Source organism: Tamandua tetradactyla, chromosome 23 (assembly GCF_023851605.1).
Source record: "Tamandua tetradactyla isolate mTamTet1 chromosome 23, mTamTet1.pri, whole genome shotgun sequence".
NCBI classification, from domain to species: Eukaryota; Metazoa; Chordata; class Mammalia; order Pilosa; family Myrmecophagidae; genus Tamandua; species Tamandua tetradactyla.
The window spans coordinates 42,476,245-42,491,847 of record NC_135349.1 but is presented as its reverse complement, the minus strand read 5'-3'; the positions used below and the strand labels follow the sequence as shown (position 1 = coordinate 42,491,847).

At 46.6% G+C, this 15,603-nt stretch overlaps 1 long non-coding RNA gene across 1 annotated transcript in view; it reads right to left on the bottom strand.

The window, feature by feature from the left end:
- Nucleotides 1–667: 667 nt before the first annotated feature.
- LOC143666645 (uncharacterized) overlaps nucleotides 668–15,603 on the bottom strand; it is a 30,663-nt gene continuing 15,727 nt past the window's right edge. The window contains exon 3 of the long non-coding RNA XR_013167718.1: nucleotides 668–781. This is a non-coding gene — a long non-coding RNA (uncharacterized LOC143666645). The remainder of the gene's footprint in view (nucleotides 782–15,603) is intronic.

The window sequence follows — 15,603 nt, the reverse complement described above, 5'->3', positions numbered from 1 at the left end:
AAAAACAGGGGAGAATTCCAGTGCATTCCTTCTGCTCTGCGTGCAACAAGCACACAGCAGGGAATACAATGCTGAGCTCCTCCACATCTTCCCTGGGAAACCCAAGTTCAGTTGGCAGTAGGCTGTTGAGTAGAAACAACCCCACCTGCATCAGCAGCCAGGAGCCCCAGACTCGAGCCCCAGGTTTGCTGCTAGGTCACCATGTGACCAGGGCTGGGTTTCCCTGGTTTGAGCTCCCACTGCAAGCAGAGATAACCTACCGCTGCAGGCGTGGAGCATCCAAGACAGCTGCTGGATTTCTTGGGTTCCCAGTAAACCACCCAGCGAAATCGCAGACACTAACAGATAAAGAGCGGCCTACCTAGTGCTGCTCAGTAGCTGAGCTATTCGTGGTCTTTTGCCATCCGCTACGCTTCCCAGGTTCCCGGCCTCGGTTCCTCTGTCTGTGAAAGGGGTGTCATGTCCGTTTGAAATAGGGGTAAGGAAAGACTGTTTGCACTTATGGGCTTGTTCAGGATGAAGTCTCCCTGGCAGCTCTATTTGGTAGAAGGGGAGGGGGCAGGGGCAGGGTGGCACAGTAACTGGCACCTTCCCAATTTGGGGTTTGGGGATGGTCTCCCCAGCCTCCCCTCTAGCCAGGTGATTGCAAAGGAGGTTGACCCCCATACCTTGCGCTGCTCCAACTCCAAGGTGGACCAATCAGAGAAATCTCATTCCCGACACTGTCCCAGTCCGTCGGCCCATGGCTGATCCCCAGCCCAGGAATTGGTTCAGGACGAGGCTTTGGATTAGGGATGCCAGAGTTAGCAAAGAAAAATACAGATGCCTGGCTAAATATGAACTTCAGATAAATGGTGAATAATTATATTTGTATAACTATGTCCCATGCAATAGCTCATAATATTTTTTCAGTATAAGTATATCTCATGTAATGCTTGGGACATACTTACACTAAAAATGTGTTCATCATTTATCTCGATGACTGGGTGCCCCCCTATATTTTATCTGGACCCTTCTTAGCCAATTATGGGAGGAAACTCCCCCCCCACACCACCACTGCAGGATATCAAACAAGAAGACTGTGACCCCCATAGCTGCTGCTGCCACCCCAATCCATGGGGAAGGGGAGGCCAGAGCACAAAGGAAGCTGGAGGGAAGGCTCAGAGAGGGGGGCTTCGCTGGGTCTCCTCCGCAGTCAGCTGATGGCCCCTTCACTCATTTAGCCAGCGCTTTTGCCCTGGGCACTATGCTAAGCATACTTTCATTACATTATTTCTTGCTATCTTCACATGAAAGCCAGAACAGGTCAGGAAACTGAGGCTCAGAGAGGTAAAGTAAATTAATCATGAACAGTCCAAGGGTGGATTTGAATGCAGGCGATTCGACTCCAGCTGGGATAGCCTCGTCCACTGCACTCCCCTTTTTAAATGTTTCCACGTCCCTCATCTCGCTATGGGTGAGGGGCGTGTTGACTGCTAGCAATTAATATGTGTTTAACCTCAATTTTACGGGCCAGGAAACGCCCAGAACTGGATATCACACGACACTCATCGACGTTGAGAAGGGAGCAGGGGGGCAGCCAGACCACCGTGGTCTGGCTGCTCCCCACCAGATGCTGCTCCTTTTAGGAAAGGAAGAGTCATGGCCCCAAACCCCCTGGGGGTGTTGCATCCCCTGAGGGAATCTCGCCCTTGAGCAAGAAGGGTCCAGGCCACGCGGGGCAGGGGAGGTGGGAGGTTGAGAAATCTTCCCATGGGAAGCCAGTGACAAGCCAGGATGGGGAGACAGACAGACAGGACAGCACTGCGTGCTTGGGACCCAGGCGGGCACCCAGGACTGCGGATCCAAAGGGGAGCACCTGGCGCCTGCCTGGAGGAGGAGCAGCTGTGGAGGGTCTTGGTGGATGAAGAGTCATTAGATGAAAAAGGGGGAAGCCCCCAGGCTGCCTCCTCATTATTTCTTGCCTGGCCTGATTGCGGGGCCATGTCCCATTTTGTGAAAGAGGAAATAGTTTGCAGAGCGACAAGGATGCTGGGTGGACAGGAAGAATTTGAACCAGCTCCTGACTCAGTTGTCCCCCCATGCCCCATCCCCACCCCCGGAGGCACTTCGGGAAGCAACGACGGAAACCCCTCTTTCCGGGCTATTTTCTCCAGTGAAGGGTCACACTTTGCAGGATGCAGGCCCAAAGCACTAGTCGTGGACCGGGGCCAGGGTGCTGGGAGCGTATCCCATTCTCCCCAAATCTGCGCTGGGTGGACACACGGGGCCCCGGGAGACCTTTAAACCAGCAGCTCATGCACTGGGCATCTGATGGCTCCCAGCCCAGGGCTCTGTGGCTGCAGTGACCCCTGAGGCTGTTTTGAGGGGTCCTCTGGAGGGAACTGAGGCCCAGAAGGGCTTAGAGGCTCTGGAGGAGACAGGCTCAGGGTTCTGGGGACCCCTTGGCTGGAAGGGAGAAGGGGTGGGGCAGGGCCAGAGGCGAAACCCCATTCCAAGCAACACACCCTGAGCCGGGGCCAAGAGGGTGTTGGCTGAATGTACCCCAGACCCTGCCTCCCCAACCTCCAGCTGTAACCCAAGCCAGCTGGGACCCAGGGAACCCAGGAACCCTGAAGCTTCCCTCTGAGCACTGCCCAGCTGAGCCACAAGAGGCTGGTTCCATGTATGTGTCGAGGCACATTTTGGGGTCTCACCTCACTCAAGTGTGGGCTTGCACTGGAATCAGAGAACGTTCCCATGAAGAACCCTTACAACTCAATAATAAAGCGATTTAAAAAAACAGGCAAAAGATTCAAATAGACATTTCACCAAAGAAGCTTAACAAATGGCAACAAGCTCATAAAAAGCTTGGCATCATCGGTCAGCAGGCAGATGCCGACCAAACCACAATGCGATGCCACTTCACACACACTAGGATGGCTAAAGTAAAAAAGATGGCAACTCAGAAGTGTCGGACAGGATGTGGAGAAATTGGAGCCTTCACACACTGCTGCTGGGGGTGTAGAGAGGTGCAGCTGCTCGAGAAAACTGTTTTCCAAAGAGTTACTAGCTGACCCAGCAATTCTACTCCTAGGTAAATACCCAAGAGAAATAAAAGCATGTGTGCACACATAGTTTTGTACACAAATATTAATAGCCCAAGAGTGGAAATAACCCAAATGCCCACCAGCAGCTGAATGGAGAGCCACGGGGTGGGATGCCATGCAATGGAATGTCATTGGTGGTAAGAAGGAACCAACGGCTGCTACGAGCTCCGGCATGGGTGAACCTCAAAAACAAGTCAAGTAAAAGAAGCCAGACACTAGATGACCATATACTGATGATTCTATTTGTTGAAAATGTCCAGAAAAGGCAGTTCAAGAGGGATGGAAAGGTGACCAGTGGTTTCTTGGGGCTGGGGCAGGGCTGGGGAGCGGGTACAAACCGGCACCAGTTTCTTTGGGGGACGATGGAAATGTTGCAAAATCAGATCCTGGCTGTGGTTGCACAACTCTGTACATTTACCAAAAAGCATAAAACTGTACCCTTTATAAGAGTGAATTTTATGGCACGTAAAATAGATCTCCATAAACCTATTTCAAAAGATGTCCTTCCGAGAGCCCAGAGAGGTGCTGAAGACCCCCTGGCCAGCCCTTCCTGGGGTGTGACCCCGGCCGGGTCACAGCCCTCGGCTTCCTCATCAGTCAGGTGAGATGAGTGCGCCTGGGCTCAGCCAGCCTCCCCTCCCTACTCCAGCTGAGGACAAGCCTCCAGGGCAAGGCTGGCAGGAGATCCAAGGAGGGGAAAGGGTGCTGCTGTTTGGGTAATCAGCTCATTCTGATGTTCCCAGGTCCAGAGCCCCATGACTAATTGGCCAGATGTTTTGGCTAGCGTGAACCGATGGTCGGTGCCAGCGGAGCCAAGGGGCATGGGGCGGGAAGCTGGGCCACTGGCAGCATGCCCCCCCCCTTTCTTCTCCCAGGTGGGGTAAAAGGAGGCTGCTTGGCCTCAGCAGTGAACCTCTACCCCCAGGTCCTCTGACCAGATAAGGAGCCCCTTTGCCCATGAAATGCCGGAGGGCAGTGAGTGCCACCCCTGCCTCAGTTTCCACCAGCTCAGAGTCAAGGGGCGTTGGCAATGTAGACTAATGGTTATGGGCACAAACTTTTGGAACCAGGATGCCTGAGTTCACATTCCAGTGCAAATACTGTTTGGCTGTTTAACATGAAGTAAGCTACGTGCTCTGAGCCCCCACTTCCTTACCCCCAAAATGGGCATCATCATGATCATGCCCATGCATGGGCCCGAGCAAGGATGAAAGCAATGGACGGGGAGCTTCCTGGGATTCTTATCAGCTCTGATCCCCAACTGCTGTAGGAGCTGGGACACTGCAGGGCCCCAAAGGTGGAACTGCTGAACTGGAGGAAGGGACAAGCTTCGGCTTGGGCAATCTGTTAGCTCTGTATCTAGACAGGGGCCCCTTCTTCTCCCACTTTTTTAAACCTTGGGAATGCTGTAAGGGACGTGAACTCAATGGCGAATTGGAACTTCCATGTAAAACGGGGCAACCACTGTGGAAGACATTTTGGCCATCCCCCAAACAATTAAACATATGACCCATCAGTCCTACCCCTGGGTGTATACCCGGGAGAAATGAAAACATAAAAACTCCTACATCAATGTTCATAGCAGCATTATTTACAAGAGCCAAAAAGTGGAAACAACTCAAATGTCCATCAACGGGTGAACGGACAGACACAATGCAGTTTGTCCTGACGGTGGAGCGCGACTCAGCCACAGAAGGAAGGAAGCTCTGATCCACATGACAATGGCTGAACCCTGGAAACATGCTGAGTGAGCGAAGGCAGGCACATGCATCCATGCACTAGAGGATTCCACTTACATGTAATGTCCAGAAGAGACAAATCCGCAATGAAGGAAAGGAGATTAGTGGTTTCCAGCGGAGGGGAGCAGGGGGTATGGGGGTAGCCGGGAGGCAACAGCTAAAGAGGTCAGAGGTTTTTTTGAGGTGAAGAAAATGCTCTAAAATTGTGGTGATGGTTGTGCTTATCTGTGAGTACACTAAAAACCATTGAAATTGGGGGTGCAAGGGTAGTTCCGTGGCAGAATTCCCACCTGCCATGTGGGAAACCCGGGTTCTATTCCCATGTACTTCCCCCAAAACAACCAGACAAGCAATCAAAGAAAGAAAAAAAACAAACGAAAATTAAAAATTCAACAAATGGTGCTGTAATAACAGGATACTCACATGGAAAAAGAATAAAATGTGACCCCAGGCATATAGTGTACAAAAAAACAAACAAACAACATTGAAATGTACTTTAAATGGGTGAAATGTGTGCTTTGTGGATTATAGTTCAATAAAGCTGCTAAATTGTTTAGAAACACAAAAGAATCCTGGGGATTGGACACTAGCAAGGACTTCCAGGCCGTGAGTCCAGGTCTGCTCCAGATGGGCACACGGGGCTGGGGCAGGGGAGGGGGGGGTAGATTTGCCCAATCCCCACGCGGGATTTCCTGTTGCTTGACAGCCAGAAGAGGGGCTCCCCGGTGGGCACCAGACACCTGTAACGCGGGCAGGGGTGACTGGGGACACTGGGATGGTAGGTGTCTCCTGACCATCCGATGGGCTTCATGCACTGCCCCCCACCTCCCCCAGTCCTTCACGCAGCCCTGGGCACGTCCTCTCTGCCAGGATGCAGAGGAGGGAGAGAAAATGCAGAAGCCACCGAGACTACTGGGGACTGCGGGTGACCCCGGTGGACAGAGGAGGAGAGAGATGGAGAGGTGACGGGCTCACCTGGCCTGGGCCACAGAGCAGACGAGACACAGTCTGGGGGGAGCCCGGCCCTCATGGCCCCAGACAATGGGGGTGTGCCCTTCCTCCTCTACCCCGCTGGCACAGGGTCCATCTGGGCAGGGCCAGCCTGCCTAGGAGAAAGGGCTGCTCGCTGATGGGCCCCAGAGCGGGTGGGAGGGGGACCTCTCCACCGAGCTGACAGGTTGAGCAAGCCAGTGAGTCACAGGGACCCGCTGAACCTAGTCAGGAGGCCCGGCAGCCCATTCCACCCTGTGCAGCCCTTTGACCTCCTGGAGCAACCCATGGGACAGGGGCCTCCCTGGCCAGGTCCCAGCCCTCCCCTGGGAGCTGGCCTCCGTGACAGCCGCCTCTCCTGCCTCTGCCATCAGAGCTGCTCAGGGGCCCGGGGCCAGTCTTCTCGGTGCCATTCGTGGTCCCCAGGATGGCCGGGCGGGGCCTCAGGGCTCAGGCCTGAGGGCTGAGGGAGCCCTGGAAGGAGCAGCTGGGCATGGCCAAGGGGTCCCGAGGCTCCTCCTGCTCGTTTCCCCAAGGGCCCTGGACGCCTGCACTGCCCACCCTCACCCCACAGTCCCTCCCGTGACCCTGTCCCACCAGGGTAGAGGCTGCTGCCAAGGAAAGCATGATCCCAGAGCCAAGGGCCTTGCAAACAGGGTGCGCCATCTTAATCTGGTCCGCATGTGGCAGGAGCTTCCGGAGAGGAAACTGCCTAAGCCATCCCAGGGGCCGGGGAGGAAGACACCTCAGGATACACCAGGATTGCCCTTGACTCTGAACTTAAAAGCCGGGAGTCTGGAAGGAAATGGGGGAACCTCTCAGACAGGACCCCTACCCTGCCCCCATCAGCAGTTGCCTCCCCATCTCGCCCCGAGGCATCAGGCCAAACCAGGGCAAATCAGACCACAAAACCTGATTTTTTTTTCAGGGGGCACCGAAGGAGGGGGCTGTACCAACTCCCTCTCCCCGTCAAAGCTGGGACCCTTTCCCACCCCCATCCCTGCCCCAGTCTTAGGAACTTGGCCCTGAGCCCCATCCCCACCTGCCCTTTTCCCTTCTCTGCCCAGAAAAATTCTATTTGATCTTTGAACCTGAGCCCCCACTCCATGGCGGTCGTCTCTGGGGACCTTGCCTTCATCATCTTGGCATCTTCAGCATCTAAAACAGTGCCTGGCACAGAGAAGGAGTCGCCTGAAGATACCACGTGGACCCCCGAAGGGGAGAGGTACGGCCTGGGGCCCCCTTCGCGTTTACTGTCCCAGCTGTGGCCCTGCACCAGCCCCCCTCCCCCCCAGCTCCCATCAGGCCCCAGCACCCGGGATGGGATTTAAAGATCACACCACAGAGACTGGGAATAAGTATTAACACCGCGAGCAGACAGGTTGATGGGCTCGAACGGAGCCCAGAGACACCGGAGCTCTCTCAAGAAGTTACTCTGGAGTGGAGGCAGCTCTCACAGCAGTGGGCAAAGCGACGGCGTGAAGTGTTGGCCAGATGCGGGCATGACCAAACTTAGGTTCCTCCTTCACAGCCGTAAACACAGCGGTTAAAGAGAGGCTTGAAGTAAATGTGGGTGACAGCAGAAGCCATCAAGCAGGGTGATGGATAAAACTGGCCACTTACAAATTTTCACTTCCTGTATTTACGAAAAAAAGATTATGTGATGAAAAGCAAATGATAAACTCTGAAAAACTAATTACAGCATTTGATAAAGTGTTAATATTCCTTATAATTTTAGGTGGAGAACACAAAAATACAGAACAGTGGATATAGTATATTATTTTTGCGTAAGGAAAAGAAGAAATAAGAATGTATGTATCGACTTCGGTTTACTATGGTAAAAAGAAATATGGAAACTAAGAGCTTTCAACAATGTGAATATTTACCCAAAGGGAGCTGGGTGGGAATTGGTACAGGGGCAGGGATCAGAGCGGGACTTCTTTTGATTCACGTAGTATCTTACAGATTTGTGTAGTGTTTATTTTACTCAAATAGAATGAAATACAAAAGGAAAATCAAGTAAATCCCAAGACTGAATGCAGAACAGAAACCAGTGAACCTAATTATGTATCAAATTGATAATCACACTAAGCGAAGTATTTCTTGCAACTTTTGAACACAGTGACCTGATTGCAACTCCTTAAAGGGACAAGTTGTAAGGACACAAAGAACTGCAAAGGAAACTTGATTTATAATAGTGATGGCTGTTGAAAGCCATCACTATTATAATTCTGTGCTGGTTTGAAACTGTCCTGGACCCTCAGAAAAGCCATGCTCTTTTAATATAATCTTGCGTGGGGGCAGATCTACTGTCGGATGGGAAGCATTGATTAGTTGTTCCTATGGAGATGTGGCCCCACCCATTGAGGGCGGGTCTTAATCCACTTATTGGAGTCCTATAAGAGAGAGATCTTCTGGAGGAAGCAAAGATGCTTGGAGACAGGAAAATGCCCTGAGAGATGCTAAGCTAAGAAATGCAATCCAGAGTTTGCCCCGGAAAAGCTGAGAGAGGACCCACAGACACTGAGAGAAAGAAAATGACCCAGGAGATGTCAGAAGGACCCACTGGACCTGAGAGAGCCATTTTGACACCAACCTAGAAGAGAGGGGCCAACACATGTCCCCATGTGACAGGGGAACCCTCAATGCAATCGTCATTTCTTGAGTGAAGGTATCCTCTTGCTGATGCCTTAATTTAGACATTTTCATGGACTTAAAACTGTAAACTTGCAACCTAATAAATCCCCTTTGTAAAAGCCAACCCACTTCTGATATATTGCATTCCGACAGTGTTAGCAAACCAAAACAAATTCTGAAATTATTTTATGCATATGGTAGGATAAAGCAAATAGACAAAACAAATGTTTTCAGGCACCAAGATTTTCAGTGTAAGAGTAAAGACATACAAATATAATATAAAAGAAGTTAAGAAAACACTCTGTACATGTGAAATTTGTATAGAAAATAGCCACACATATATGTGTGGCTATTTAAAAAAAAATACATGTCCCACCTCTGTCCCATGAAAGGACTCAGGAGCAGTGACACTCCAGCAGCAATGAACACATCTAATGTCAAGATCTTGGATTCTACGTACTGTTTCCTCTTAACTGAGGGTCCCTGGAGAAATGGGTAATTCCAGGTGAGCCTGGGATATCTTGTGTCAAAAAGCAAGAAAACTACCTAAGACAAAAAGAATCACATCAGGGCGGGCCATGGTGGCTCAGCAGGCAAGAATGCTTGCCTGCCATGCCAGAGGACCCGGGTTCGATTCCTGGTGCCTGCCCATGTAAAAAAAAAAAAAGAATCACATCAAAGGAACACAGGAAATTTGAAGGGACTCCCGCAGGCTAAATTGGGATATGTGAACATCTGAAAGGATAGAGTGACAGTGAACTGTAATATACAGAATTAATAAAAAGCCATGAGTCTATACAAGTACTTAAAAAGCAAAGTGGGTGAAAAGCTCTTTTCCATAGAAGAATATCAGCTAAAAACATAGAAGGGTTTGGTTGTTCCTCAGTAAGTGAGACAGAATTATCATATAACCCAGCAATTCCACGTCTAGGTATATAGCCAAAAGCATTAAAAAGGACTCAGATACTTAAATGCCAGTATTCATAGCAGGATTATTCATAATCACCAAAAAGTGGAAACAATTCAATGCCCACCAAAGGATGAATAGAAAATAAAAAGTGGTCTATCCACGCTATAGGATATTATTCTACCGTAAAAAGGAAAGAAGTACTGATATATGCAATAACAGGGATGAATTTGAAAACAATAGGCTAAATGAGAGACGCCAAACACAAAAGGCCACATATGGTACGATTCCACTGATATGAAATGTCCAGAATAGAAAAAACAGAGAGACGGAAAGAAGGTTGGTAGCTGCCAGGGCCTGAGGGGGAGGGGAACTGGAGAGCGGCCACTTAATGAGTATCAGGTTTTTTGGGAAAAAGTTCTGGAACTAGAGAATGGTAATGTTGCACAACCACTGTGAATGCACTTAATGCCATTGAATTGTACACTTAACATGGTTAAAAGGGTAAATTTTATGTAATGTGTATTTTACTACATTTTTTTTTTGTATGATTGGGGGTCGCATTTCATTGTTTTTCCATGTGAGTATCCTGTGATTGCAGCACCATGTGTTGAATTTTTATTTGTTTGTTTTGCTTATTTGTTTGTTTTTGGGGGAAGCGCATGGCCTGGAAACCAAACCCAGGTCTCCCGCAAGGCCGGCGAGAATCTACCACTAACCTACCCTTACACCCCCCCACCACAATTTTTAAACATGTAGAAGGAATGGTAAAGTTAGAAAAATCAGTTTTGCAAACACTAGTGCAATCACTGATTGAGGCAAAGACCACTACTGGGTGCCAGAGCACTGGGTGAAAGGTGAGTAGAGAGCAGGACATTTACCCAGTGCCAAGACCTCACCCTACAGATTATTCATTACACCAGGGAAAAGAGACTTCACAGTGGAGGCACTGGGCAGTAAGCACCCAAGTGAAGTAATCAGCCGGCATGACTGAGGGGTGCAATCTGCCAGTGATGCAATTTGAAGGACATAACATTATGTTCTTGCTTTGAAAATCCTCATCACGATCTAGTTTGGCCTTTCAGCCAAACTCCTAGGTTACAGCAAATACAGGTGATAGAGGAACAAGTTAAAAGTTGCCTTGTGAGGAAATAAATAGGCAAATACAGAGTTTGAGCTAGTTTGCAAGAGAAGGAGAGATCTGTGGTCTTGGAGAGTCAGTGTAGTGCGGAGACAAATGTGGCAGAAAAAAATTGGCTAAGAGGATGAACAGGTGTGATCAGATGCCCGGTGTGACTTGTGAGAGGATCCTGGTTTTAAAAGGCAGTGATAAAATATATTTTGGGGGTCACTGGTAAGATTTGAATGTGGACCAAATACTGAAATCTTGCTCCTTTTCCTGGGTATAATGTCAGTACTGCGGTTAGGTAACAGATGAACCTATCACTAGGAGATGACTGCTGTTGTATTTAGGGGAGAAGTCTCAGAAAGTCTGTAACTTATTTCTAAGTAATTCATCCCCCCAGAGCGAGAAGAAGCAGAATAAATACTAACAAGTATTGACTCAAGATAAAGCCCTATGGGTGTATGAGGTACTATTTTTTTCAAGTTTTGTATGTGTATAAAAATGTTCATAAGAGAAAGTTGAGAGGGGGATGACAAAACACCTACAGAGTGATCTGAAAAATCTAAAATTAAAAAAAATGCAGTTCTGGGGAAGATGGTGGAGTAGGGAGCTCCAGGACTCAGTCCCTCCACCAAAACCACTATTAAACAGGCAGCAACTGTCTGAAACAACTATGTGAAACTCTGGAGGCCAAAAGAGCACACTGTACAGCAGCCAAGGAAGAGAGGGTGGAAGAGACTGATGGATGACGCTGAAGAACTGCAAATGTTCTCTTTGCACAGTTGCTGCTGGCCCCCAGACCCAACTCTCACAGCAGGCCACTGTGGGGCCCAGCGACTGGCTGGCTGCTGTTGACAGCAAGGGACATGAAAAGCCTCTTCCCCAAGAACAGGGGTGTGCAGGGCAAGTCGTTGATCACAGGTCTTGGTTAGTGAATTTGGATCACTGGGTCCCAGCTCTGACGGCAGCTATTCTTTCAACCCTCCCCAGGCAGGGGCACGGGCAGAGGCAGTGGAGATTTAAAGAGACAGGGCTTCCTCAGGACTGTAGGGCATAGTTTGATGAAGGGCTTTGCATTTGCTGGGCGGGCCAGGAGAGCTCAGCTTTGGGGAGCCACCAGAGAAGTTTTGGGTGTCCTTTCTGACCCTTAGGGCACTTTGGAGCTGTTCTGTACCCCCTTCATGGGCCCCTGGCCCTGCTTTGGCTGGGAAGGACGGAACTGGGGAAGTGTTCCACAGGGTGACTCTCCTTCCAGAATTTGTCTTCCAGGCAAAAGCAGCATAAGACAATGAGAAGAATGTAAAAAACTGTAGAGGTGAATGGTCTGAGACAAAGGCCTGCTGACTTCAGATACCCGGAGAGGGAGGTTTGTCCCCTGAGAAACAGAGGGGACACCAAATGCCTATAAACAGGTAAGACAACTAACAAGCAAAAGGACAAGACAGAGGCCCAGAGAGATGGGGAAAACCTGCACACTGCATCCGCCCTGGACAGACCTTCCAGAGAGGAGGCTGAAGCTCAAGAAAATCTCTGTGTTATCATCAGATGTTCAAAAATCAGGAAACAGACATCTCAGGGAATAAATCTCAGACTTAACATTTTAAAATGCTAAAATATATAGTGTGCAGCAAAAGAGTACAAGACAAACAAAGAAACAGGAAATGATGACCCATCAAAGGAAGAGAATAAAAATACAGAAAACACCAACAAAGAAGGCAAGAATGTGGACACACCAAACAAAGCTTTTAAAAACAGATCTTAAAAAAAAAAAGGAGATGAGAAAGTACAGAGAAAGAACTACAAGATATCATGAATGCAATGAATGAACACTATGAGGGTCTAAGTAAAGAGACAGGAATTTTAAAAGGAACCGAACAGAACTACTACAGTTGAAAACCACAGTAACTGAAATGAAAAATGCCCAGGACGGTTTCAAGAGAAGAATGGAGTTGGCAGAAGAAAGAAACAGTGAACTTGAAGGCAAGGCACTTGAAATGAGTCAGGCTGAGGGGCAGAAAGAAAAAAGAAATATTAAAAGTGAAAATAACCTAAGACAGCTTTGGGACACCATCAAGCACACAAATATGCACATTATAAGAGTCCCAGAAGAAGGAGAGAAAAAGAGGCAGAAGGAATAGGCAAAGAAATAATAACAGAGAACTTCCCAAACTTAGGAAAAGATGTGAATATGTATATCCGAAAAGCTCATAGAACCACAAACAGGATAAACATGAATCATAGATTGATTATACCATCAAATGCAAAAGAGAAGCAGATACCCATCACAGCTTGCCAAGCTCCAACAAAAGCCATTCCAGTCAATCCTAAATAATACATAAGGCAATATATAAGATTCTACAACAATTCCATGCACAAGGATACTTCCCAGAAACCTACAACCTGCAGACCCTTAGATCAGGGTAAGTTCTGAAATGCAGAGGGGTTGGCCTCTCCAGAACATCAGATAGTTCCATTCCCTACCCTACATTATTGACAGCCCCTTCCAACATGGAAAAGTTAGAATGGGCATAGCCCAAAAACCCCTAAAGAGTGGGAGAAAGATCAAAGGTGATGGTGGAGTTATACAGAGAAGGCCGGGTTTAACAAATGAATATGATTGCTGAATCATTATATTGATTTTTTTTTAATCACCAGTACCCTAGAGCAGCTAGAAGTAAAAGTCTAAAATTGTGGAATTGTAACCCATACCAGACTCTGAAATCTGTTCTGGAACTAATTGCTGTGCTGTACTTTGAAATTTATTGCTTTTGTGTATAGATGTTATTTTTTACAAAAGAGAAAAAATGTCAATTGCGATGATAAATGCCCAGCTATATGATGATATTATGAACCACTGATTGTACACTTTGGATGACTACTTGCTATGTGAATATATAATATGTATCAATAAAAAAATAAAAATACAACAACAACAAAAAAGAGAACAGAGAGTTCTGAAAGCTGCAAGAGAAAAGCAACGTGTTATATACAAGGAAATCCCAGTAAGATTAGGTACTGATTTCTTATCGGAAACCATGGAGGCAAGAAGGCAAGGGGTTGAAATACTTAAAATGGTGCTGAAGAAAAATAGCTGCCAGCCATGAATTTTATCCAGTGAGACACTCTTTCAAAAATGAGGGAGGGTGGGCCATGATGACTCAGCGGGCAGAGTTCTCACCTGCCATGCCGGAGACCTGGGTTCGATTCCTGGTGCCTGCCCATGCAAAAAAAAGAGGGAGTGATTAAGACATTCTCAGATAAACAATAGCAAAGGGGGTACCTCCCCACTAGACCAGGCTGACCAGCAATAAGAAAGGGGCTTCTTCAGACTGAAAGGAAAGGACAATAGACAGTGGTTCCAAGCAGCATAAAGACTTGGGGCAAAGATAACCATTCGGGTAATTATAAATGCCAGTATTATTGCACTGTATCGTATGGTACGTAGCTCCACTTCTTACTTCCTATAGGTGCGAAAATGCACATGCATAAGAAGGAATGATAAATGGAGGTTTTTGGACATACAATGTACAAAGATGTTAAGTGGTAGTAAGTATGGACAAGGTGGTGGGGGGACAGAGGGGTACAGGAAAACTAAGTGTGCATGCAATTAAAGTTAAGTTGGTTTCAAACCAAATATGACTGTTGTATATTTAGAACATTAAATTATAACCCTATGGTAGTCGCAAAGAAAAGAGATGAAAAATATATCCAGATAGCAATGAGAAGGCACTTAATGCAGTACAACATAAGAAAGTAAACAAATATAAAAGTAGGCATTAACATCACTGAGGGACAAAAAAGGGTTAAGACATAAAAAGTCTAAGTAGTGGTATAGACAGATGAGTAAAACATATGGATTAAAAATAAATAGAGAATAGGGGAACAAACAAAATAAATTGAGTAGATTGAAATACTAGTGATCAATGAAAGAGAGTGGTAAAGGGTATAGGAAAGATAAGGGAACAAAGATTAAAATATATTGGATAGATGGAAATACTAGCGGACAATGAGAGGGAGGGGTAAGGGGTATGGAATGTATGAGGAATTGTTTTTTTTTCTTTTTATTTCTTTTTCTGGAGTGTTCTAAGAAATGATCATGGTGATGAATATACAACTATGTGATGGTATTGTGAGTCATTGATTATATACAAGAATGAAATATTCATATGTTAAGAATGTCATGCTTGTACATTGTTATGTTTTGTCAATAAAAATTTAAAAATAAAAAATAAATACATAAAGCTCAAAAAAAAAAGTCTAAGTAGCAAAATGGCAAAAGAGAGACCTGTATTATCAGTAGTGACTTTAAATGTAAGTCTATTAAACTCTCTAGTCAAAAGGCTGGGATTGGCAGAATGGATAAAAAAGCATGACCAACTTTTGAGTCTCTCTGCAAGAGACTCACCTTAAAGTCAAAGATACAAGTAGGTTGAGGGTGAAAGGATGTGAAAAATAAACATGCAAGTAGTAACCAAAAGAGAACTGGGGTGGCTGTACTAATATCAGATAAAATAGACCTTAAGACAAAAACAGTTATGCGGGAGAAAAAAAGCTCACTGCTTACTGATAAAGGGAATTCAACAGGAGGATACAGCAATTATAAATATACCTACATCTAACAACAGAGCCCCAAAATATATGATGCACATACTGATAAGTTTGAATGGAGAGACTGATGATTCTACAATTAATTGTGGGAAACATTAACACAATATTCTTAATAATGGATAAAACATCTAGTCAGAAGACCAAAAAAGTACAGGCTCTGAACGATACACTTAATCAACCAGACCTAACAGACTTGTATAGAACACTGGACATTCTTCTCGAAAGCACATGAATCATTCCCCAAGTTAGACCATATGTTGGGCCACAAAACAAGTCTCACAAATTCAAAAATACTGAAATCATACAACATACATTCTCTGGTCACAATGGAATAAAGTTAGAAATCAATAGCAGAGGGAGAAACAGAAAATTCATACATATCTGGAAATTAAACACTATACTCTTAAACAACCAATGGGGTAAAGAGGAAATCAGAAGCAAATTTAGGAAATATCTTGAAGCGAATGAAAATGAAGTTACAACATACCAAAACTTATGGGAAACAGC